The following is a 10,604-nucleotide window of genomic DNA, read 5'->3' as shown; positions in this document are numbered from 1 at the left end:
GTAAGAATTTTGGGCGCTGCCCATTGTGACTTTTTCTTTCCCTCGTCTCTTAGATTTGGTGCGCTGGAATTTTCTAGTGCTGGCAAGGGCAACACTGTTTAATTATGGCGTTAGGCATTTGGTTGTGGAATTTTGATTCGGATTCACAACTTTAATACTAGTTCGACGTTTATAGCTTATTTTCGAATTCTGAGAGCATTATTGACCTTAAACTAAGCGTTTGGTTGATTAGCTTCACATAGCACATAAAAATCTACATCAAACTAACAACGAGCATGTTTTCATGTATGATGCACATTTAGTTTATGCTAGTCTCTAAAGTTCAATAGGCTTGGGTGTCAATAGGTACAAAACCTATTGCCGATCCCCCAACATGCCCTTGTCAGAGTAGGCGGGTTCATGATGAATTTTATCAAGGCCTATCCGGTACGTGATGGAATGGCATATACCGTGAATGGACCTAGGAGATAAGCGGTTCACTATGTGCTACATTGCGAATGCATCGAGTGGATAACATCTGAAGAGCAAGCACCCCCGGGCTGATAGGTGTGCTTAGTCTGGACTTCCGAGATGACTCATGCCAAGGAAGCCGAGATTCGGTTATGCAGTTCTGCGCGATCATTTGTCACATTGAATATTCAAGTCGACTCAACTTAACAAGGAAATAATTGTGGCGTAGCGTTCGATTTCTGCTATACGGCTTCCTCACCGACGTACTACTTGAAGGAAATATGTCCTTCACCCAAGGTGCATTAAGTCTAATACCAAGGTTCAGATTAATTGCGAACAATTAATTCAGTGAGATCAAGTGATCGGAACAGCTAGCTGTAAGAAATGCTTCCGATCAGTGAGTTCTAATGAATATTAAGCTCACATCTTACTCTTGACTGAACGTACAAGGTCACACCAATGACACGTAACAGATCACCGGATTAAATGAATCCGAAATTCATTTAATAGCTTTTCGGGAATTAGTTGGAAAACGTATTATACGATACGACCTTGCATCGGAATCGTATATCGTATCGCGAATATTCGTAAGCTAGGGGAAACGAATATATCGTATCGTACGACGGTGATTCGTCGTATCCGAAACGATAAATAATATCCAGAACGATATTAAGTCGCGAATACGAAGAGCGGCCCACGAGCCGAGTGCACGAGGCACTCGAGGCCCATGGGCACTCGGCACGCAAGCAAGGCAACAACACGGCAGCGCTGGCCCATGGCCGAGCAAGCTGAACGTGTGTGCGCGCGACCCAAAGCAACGACACAGCAACAGCTGCGTGCGGCCCACGGCCCAGCACGCTGTGTGCTCGTGTGTTGCGCGGGCTTGCTGGTCGGTCCTGGCCCTTGTGGCTTGGCCGGTTAGCAAGGTTATGTTAATAACCTTCTAACCCGATTTTTCAACAACAAATTTCACACATACTCAAACCCTAGAGACTCAGAGAACCCTAATTTTCTTTGTGCCTCCAAAGTGAGTTCTTCCCAAAAGCAAACTATCTTGATCGATTGTCTAAGCTATGATAATCAAGACGGATCTGATCGTGCCGGTGAACCAAGTAGAGGAACCACAAGTGGAGTTCTAAGTTCGTGTTCGTTGACAAATTATTGTGGAAAACACGCTTCAAACGCAAGTAGGCTTAATCTGTGCTTTATACATGTTTCCTTGCTTTGGGGATTGTTTCCGCACATGTTATTATGTTTAACTGTATTCTCCTACAGTGGTATCAGAGCCTAATGTATTCAAAGAATTTTTTAGCATGTTTTATTTGTTTTTGCATCTGTCGAAATTTTGGAATTTTTTGTGAATTTTTCGGATTTATTATGAATCTTTGGATGAATTGCGTAATAAGGTCTGATTTCAAAAAGATTCGCTTTTTCGACTTTTTAAACCCTAATCTGATTGAAAACGATTTTCTAAGATCAACTCATGAGAACGAAATCGCAAAATCAGGCCTCGAATTGTCGTTTTTTGGGCGTTTTTGTTAATTTTTTAATAAAAATTAAAAGTGTCGGAAAGTAATTCAATTAAAAGCTTGACCTAAACTATCCGGAATTGCTTGAAATTTTGACACGATGTCACTGGGTATATTTTTGATCTATGGTAAAAATTTCCGATTTTTCCGATAAGTATAAACCCTAATTTTGATTTTCCCCAATGCGTAGAATTTACAACCCTAATTGATTTTTTAAATAATTTTGGTCTAATAATTTGGTTAATTGGGAAAGGGAATATAATTTCATGGTCAGTGGCTAATTTTAAAAATTATTGTATTAAAATTTTGAATGGTTCCGTTAATTTTAGTCGCACTTAAACCTAATTATTAAAATCTGAAATTTAAATGTTAAAGAACGAATTAAAGTTTTAGATTTTATTATTTAAAGGTTCAATTTTTTCAAGTTGATTTGTTCGTTCTTAAAAATTTGAATAATGTTAGCCTTGATTTAATATTTTACGAAATTGGATTGTCGTTAAAATTTTATTAAATCGGTAAAAATCGTTGTTTTTCGAAAATAAAATCGTAACTTTTTATGAAAAATAACATTAATGCAAGTTCGTGAAATTAATATTTTTTTTTTAATTAGTTGGTCCGTAGGCACGAACATACGAGTATGGTGGACGTGTGGCTCGACGAGCCATGCGGGCTGCTGTACGAGTGCCGAGCCGCAACGACGCGGGCAGCAGCAAGCGAGCTGCGTGCCGCGCGCGCGCTGGGCGAGGAAAGGGGAAAGCAAGGCACGCCTTGGCTTGCGAGTTCTGCGACGAAGCAAGGCACGTAGCCTGCGACGAAGCAAGGCACGTAGCCTGCGATGAGCACGACAAGCGCGCAGGGCAGCGACGAGCTGTGGGCACGCGCGCGCATAGGCTGCGGTTGATGCGAGCTTGCTCGTGTGCCTCGTAGGCCACACAAGGGCGCAATGGGCTGGGCGCAAGCGTAGCCCTACCATGCACTTGGACTTTTTCATTGAAATTGTTTAATTCGTTGGGCTTCGCATTTTTGCATTAATTTGGGCTAACGGTATTTTTAATTTAATATTTTATTTACTTGGGCCGGGCCGCGAGTTTTAATTTAATACTTCATAATTAATTATCCGGAATAATTATTGGTTTGAGTGGGAGCCACTAAATGAAATTAAAATGAAATAATTATTTTAATTATTTTCGTAGGTCGCATTATTTTAATTAAATTCAATTTTAATTAGAATAAAGTCTAAGGATTATTAATTTGGAAATTGATTAATCTTTTAGGACGCGTTTATGTGAACGTGATTTTTAACTAATTCACGTAAATACTTGCATAATCATATGGGCCATTCGTTTTAGCATACGAATGGGTGAATGCATAGAATATATATTTTATGTAATGCAGGTACTCCAAGTGACTAGTATGGCCATTTAGGATAGTTAAATACGGTCTGCGAACCGTTCTATCTTTGAATGTAAAGTTTTAAATATGGTCTACGTACCATGGAAATTTTGATGTAATTTTATTATTTTCAAGTATTTCTATGTTTCGAACTTTAAGTTAGCATTTGAACGAAGATTCAAGAAGATGCCAAGCTAACAAGGTGGTGATGAAGATTGGATGCTTCAAGACAAGATGTTTTGGGCCATACTAGTTCACCAAACATTTATGCATTTTGACATATATATATATATATATATATATATATATATATATATATATATATATATATATATATATATATATTATGCTTGAATGTATGTATGTATGTATGTTTTGCATGAATAGGTTGTTTCGTATGACTCGATTAAATTAAGTACACTAAATAATCGAACCAACATAGTGCAGACACCTACTTTTGTCCCCATTCCCGAAAGGGAAGGTTCGATGATGAAAACGTAAAATCTCCACTTGGCAACGCATCTCCTATAAAATAACGAATCTCAATCACCCTTTTCATTTCACCCGAAACCTGCTATTTATGGAAACCTGCTAAAAATAGTAACTGCCGTAAAGGGTAGTTGCTAAAAGTAGTAAGAATAAAAAGATAGAAACCTGTCAGAATTAGGTGTTGCACTCCAACATAAATCGTAAAAGATATAGAAATTGTAAAAGGAATTTTATTCCTATCACAGTTCAATAAAAGAGTTAACGTATTAATTAAACTCATAACGAACCTAGAGTTCGTAAAGGGCCCAGACGCATTCCGTCAAAAATTGATACGCACCAAATAACTCGGATTAAGTCTCTTAATGAACTCCGTACTCTAGAATCCAATCTGAAAAAGAATTCTGCCAGACTCTATTTTCAACGCCCAGCCCTGGGCGCCGAAATCTTTGACGCCCAGAGCTGGGCGCCGAAAATACCTGGGACGGATTCTTTTCCTAATCCGTTTCATATTCAAATTCCTGAAAAACTATCTTTCTACGCCACTCTTTCCTATAAATAGACCCTTAAGTTCGACGTGAAACAACACAAACACACAATTATATTCTGATATTGACTCTAAACCCCTAAGCCTAAGCCTCACGCTGCAAAACTGATCACGCGTTCTGTCGCAATCGATCCATAAATCGAACAGAACGTATCCCGTCCCATAATTTGAGATTCGTTAAATAAAAGGAGAAATAGCAAAGTCAAAGTGGTTAGTTTTCTGAGAACCGTGACGCACCTCTCAAGGGTGCGTCGTAATGTGTCCCTTTTCTATGGTTTAATTGCTTTCCTCGCCCTTTTATGAACTGTTAAACTAACTAAAATCTGATTGTTCGATCACGCTTAATAAATATGATATTATTGGGAAATTGGATTATCATGCTAGGTCCCTTAAAACAATCTAAATCAGATAACCGCGTTCGATCTAGTACTATATGTTGCATATTGATAAAATCAACTCATATTAGTTTAATAGTTAACGCATGTCCCTTCAATTATTTATGCTGAGCTAGTAAGGATATCCTGCCTCTGGAGTTATCGAAGAGCGAGTACTCCTTTCGGTAGTTACAGTCCCCCGAACCCTCAATCTCTACCCTGCGGGTGTACGTTGAGCGATCCCCACCACCAGGGATCACAAGGGAACCTACGGCCGTCGTGGTCAAACATAATTGCACTCCCTTTATGTCACGATAACCGGGTTTTGTCAGTTTTTCTCATTGTCGTTAAAAACTGAATGGCGACTCCTATATTACTAGTCAATTGGGTGTAAACTCACTGGAAATCCAATTACACTTGATTTGACAAAAAGAAGCGTCACACCCACGAGGGACGAGGTCACGCATTAGCCTCGTGCTTTTTCGACCCCCTCACAGTGGCGACTCCACTGCGGATAGTGAAGGAAATACTCGTGCTTGTAGGTAATCAAAATAGCCGAAGGGTGAAACGATCCTACCCCGCGTTTATTTCCCAATCAAGTTGGGACGACCTGAAAATCAGCATATTAATGTGAACGGACAGAACCGCATAACGAATCTCGGCTCCCTCGGGAGTTGGGACTAAGGATACCTTTTTCCGCCAATAGGGGGGTGCACACGCCGCGCATGTTTCCCACTCGGTACTTGTGCAGGTAGTACACCTATCCCGAACCCAATTGCTCGCTCATTAGGTCCCTCTCGCCTGTATGCCCCCTTGGCTTGCACTTGCGGGTTGGCCTTCTGGGACGAAATTCGTCTGTTGAAAGCACTACCCCGACCGGGGCATGTGGTGGATCTGCGATAGAAGCGGTACCAAGCCAGGCGCAAATACTACCCATAGAAGCCTATCATAAACTACGTGACATATTTAATTTTCAAATCCATGTTTGTAATGTAGTTATGTGTAGCGAACTATGTGACTATGCTATGATTGTGCGTACGAATAATGCTAGACAAATAATGCTAGAAAACCAACGACTTTAAAAATTGCCCAAACATTCATGAACCAATTGGCCAAAGAGTTATACCAAAATACGTGTTCCGCAAACCCGAACGATCGCCACAAAAATAAGCGACGCTCGGGATGGCCTGTAACGTATCCCACAAACGCTGCACAACGCGTAAAGGACGTTATTAGGCAAGCACGCAAAATCGAAGTCGCGTAAACAAAAGTAGACGCAAACAGAAAACGAGAACCAGCCAGGGAAGCATTTTCAACGCCCCTGGCTGGGCGCCGAAATTTCTCACGCCCTACCCTGGGCGCTGAAGTTGCTGCCTGGCCTTTTGGTCAGGCACAGCAGCCTCGGTGCCCACGCGTGAAGAAAATACGTAGAAAAAAAACTTTTCGAAAAAAATTGTTGCGAGGGCGTATGAAAAGGCACTCGATTCTAAAAGCGACTAAAAAAATAAAAATAAATAAATCTTTGTGTCGTTGTTAGGCCTCCTACGACGACAATGCTAGGCACCAAAACCGAGCATGCTAATTAAACGACCTTGAATGTCACATGGGCAAAGTATTCAAAAAATAATGTTCAAATAGAGTCTTTAAAGAAAAATAATGTTTGAATAAAAAAAATAAATCCGAGTCTAGACTAGGTTATGCCGAAGTACAAACTAAATCCTAAGTCTTAGTTGTCTTATCCATAGAATCGGTCCTAATGCTTGGTCTCGTTCTGCAAGTCAAAAGGTTAAACCATATTGATTCTCCCTTCCTAACATTTAAATCAATAAGCACCATATGTAATTGTCATCCCTTGTTAAGAGTCTACGGCCTCAATACTCTCTCACACCCATAAAAAGAATATGTTAGGTATTTGCAAAATGGAAACGGTCACATTCTGAAAATCATTCCCCCATAGTCGCACAACCCCCAAAGTGAACCTAAGGTGTCAATACCATTGGCAAAGAAAAAATTAATGGCCTCAAGGCTTATAATCACATTGGGTCACGACTATCATAGTCCTCTCGAGTCACTCGCTCCTTGAAATACTACTAAGTACGGATTAAAAGATTTTCCATGAATACAACATGACCAGCCATGAAAATACCCAAATCGGCATACCATAAGGCTACCATTGGGGTAAAGCAATACACACTAAGAGAGAAGCCGCACTAATGATTCTAGTCTTGCAAAAATAAAAATTCGATCTCCCCAACTAACTACCTTGCCAACATTAAGCAAAATGGCGCATGACAAATGAACACCCAAGGGTTAAAATCTGAAGTGTCAACCAACGAAAGTTATGGTCCAATTAGCCTAAGTCTGAGAGTCGCTTGGTCAAGTATTATGGGCTTACGCCACGTCATTATTTTGAGTCTAGGCCACCTCCCTGTGTTCATACACGGGTTATAATCAGAAAAATTAATGAAAGTTCGAGTCTAAATCACAACTTCCAATTAAATCCCAGAAACTGGAGTCTAAAAAGAAACAAAAAAAAAATTATTTTCGATGTAATTCTTTCGTTAAATTTCAATAAGGTAAAAACAACATTTTGAATCTACGCCATTTGCACACGACTAAATACGCTTGCAAAGTAAGACAATTTAAAGGTCCACCCTAGGCCTACTAAAGCTAAAGGTCCACCCTAGGCCTGCTAAAGTTAAAAGTCCACTATAGGCCTACCAAACGAGGCTCACTCAGTCTCGCCTCGTGACTCAAAAACCACAACCATCTACCTTTTAGCCCAAATAAAAATTTTGAAGGATTTATGTTGGGGAGAAATCCCATGCAAAAAGGAAAAAATAAAAAGAGAAAAGGGAGAGCGAAAAGAGCGAGCCACGAAATACTCAGCCCGTACCTCCCGAAGTGCGAAATTTACCCAAGTAAACGAAGGAAAAGAATTGAGTCAACCAATCCAAATCATAAAGTTCTACGATGTCTACCATTTCCAATCCTTATGTTCTTAGACGCCTTCGCTCTGGGGCCCCTGTTCAGCTCATTTAACCCATCCATGTTCTCATCGCCATAACCCAAGAAACCATTACCTCGACTCTTGTTCTTGAACTTGTTGTCAACCGCAAACCACGCACGGCCATTGACACGTGCGTCATACCCGTTATTTCCAAAGCCCAAACCCATTATTACACCACCGTTAGCATAAAGACCATATAACGTGTTTGAATGCATCCTGTTGATATTCCCTTGAGCCGTCCCCATGCTACTCATTGGCCTTGGTTGATGTAAACTCATGACACTAGTTCGAGGCTGCAAATTGTGAGCCCTAGCAAATATAATCCTCATGCTTGACCAATACCTATACAAATTATCCTATCTCATTTAACCCATCTTTCAAACCGTCTTGAGTCACAAATATAAAAAGAAAAGAAGACAAATGAAAAGTACAAAAAATGTAAATAATACAAAAGCAAACTTTGCAAAGCGCCTCTAAAGTTAGTCTAAAAAGGAAAAGAAGCATTTAGCGCACCAAAAAAGATCCGCCCAGAAGTCATTTTCAGCGCCCAGAGCTGGGCGCCGAAATCTTTAGCGCTCCTGCCGGGGCGCAGAATCTCTCCGCCTGCTAAAATTTGTCCAGAAGTGCTCGTCATTTTATCCGCACATACACGGAAAAACAACGAACACTTGGAGGGGTACAACACGTATCCAGATATACGTACCAAAAAACACATGAAAAGAATTTTGTGCAAATACATGTACTTAAAAATATAAAACAAATTTTTTGGCTTACGGCAAGGCGGCAGATTAAAATAATAATAAACTTCACTTATTCTACCGTTTCAAATAATATGTTTCCATCTCAGAACATACTTATCGAATTCGGCATTCTAAGAAACCATTTTCTAGGCTAAGAACTACGCAAGACCTGATTCCAAATTAAATCTATTTAAGGCGGATACGTAGGCAATCCATGATTCGGCCCAACCAATATTAAAGCCTATAGAAAAACAAGAATAAAAATAGAAGTCCCTTATTGAAATTTAATTACTTGCAATCCAAGTCGAAAGAAAAATGATAAGCACGAAGAAGAATCCAAGTCATCAAGATGCCAAAATGAGCACACATCGAAAAATAATAAGGGCACGTACCCTTGCCAGAAGGAGCACTCACACTCCTAGGCACTTAGCCAAGACTCAAGAAAATCGCTTTGCCTCAATTGAATGGGGGCTAGCGCAAGCGTCCATGACCTCTAAAGTACTCGACTTGACCCTCCCTAAAGCGAACTAACTCACTTAAAGACATTCTTTCGCCACTAGACATAGTCGTTCGCCTAAAGACCTTCTTTCACCACTAAACACAGTCATGATCGCCAACAAGTAGTAAAGGCAGTAAGCTTTCAAAAAAGAGGATTGTTCTACGGCATCGCCCCATCATTCCTTCGAACTCAGAGCACCCGTTCATGGTAATCCAAATGCTTGAGAATCCCCTTTGAAGAAAATAAAATAAAATTGTCAATAGGACTTGGCACTTAACCAAGGCTCACCCTACTCAGACATATGACACGGGCATCTAAAATCGAAATCTGAAACATCATTAATGGGAAGACATAACAGCAACTGGGGGCTAAAAAATTAAAATGAAAGAGCTAGGGAAGGAACTAAGTATACCTTGACCTTTTATACAGACATACACCAAGTAAATCTAAGTCAATTTGAAAACGGTTTATATTCCCGCAATTTTGGAAAAGATGGCCCTAAAAGCCTAAAGTATATTCCAAACGGGCACAAGTATACCTTGACGCCTGCACCTTGGCTTCCAGCAAATCCTTAGACAACATTCCAAAAAACGTAACAGTATTTTGATTCACTCATGTGATCCTGTACGAACCCTTCTATAAGTCAACTTGCCTAGGACACCTCGGATTGTACACAGTAGGACTCGGATTTTTTAATAAGTTTCAAATAAATTTCAAAGAATTTTTCGAACATAATAAAGTTTCATTGGTTTAAAGCTGAGTATGTGTTTATCTCGATATTGCAAGTGAGTCAAAAAGATTTCTAAATATGATTATGGGTAAAGAAAGGCACCTAGCTTTTGGTCAAGGAACACTTCACCATGTGACTACCTTGACCATAGCAATGTCGCACAAATACGACATCTACAAGAGAAGTAGCAAATCACTCCTCATACGTACCTCGCACTAAACGAGTCTGGTTCAAACTATTCATGATCCATGTCACCATGAATGCATAAAAACGTATGCCAAGCATTATAGCACCAAGCCAATCCCGTAGCTACAATTGGGGGCTTGAGAAAAACACTCTAAAACTGCTCGAAATGACGATTTCATCACAAATTCTCGACGCTAATGCTATACATATGTTATAGGGGCACAATCATAAACTTTAATCGTGTAAAACGAACCTTAGAATGGCTACAACCCCTCCCAAATTCTAAGCGTTACTTAGAATATATAAGTCACCCCACTAACAAGGGTAACTGAAAATCGCGAGTCACCAAAACTCCGATCAAACTACTGCACATAACGCTCGCCCTACAAGCGCCCGTTATACAGTCTACCTCGTTCCAAAGCAAAAGCGAAAGAAAAAAATTAAGGATAAGAACTGTCAAAATATACTCAGAAATCATTTTCAACGCCCAGAGCTGGGCGCCGATATCTTTAACGCCCCAGCCTGGGCGCTGAATCTTTCTGCTAGCCATGTTTTGCCCAGATATAAAAATAAGAAAGAAACGCCTATGAATCCTCGCATCGAACGAAGTAATAAGTCGTGCAAACCCACGCAGAAGGTGCTACACTTGTTCGAGCACCTG

The sequence above is a fragment of the Spinacia oleracea genome, chromosome 4 (assembly GCF_020520425.1).
Source record: "Spinacia oleracea cultivar Varoflay chromosome 4, BTI_SOV_V1, whole genome shotgun sequence".
In the NCBI taxonomy this organism is placed as follows: domain Eukaryota; kingdom Viridiplantae; phylum Streptophyta; class Magnoliopsida; order Caryophyllales; family Amaranthaceae; genus Spinacia; species Spinacia oleracea.
The sequence above is the reverse complement of the archived record's forward strand: the minus strand, read 5'-3'. Positions refer to the sequence as shown.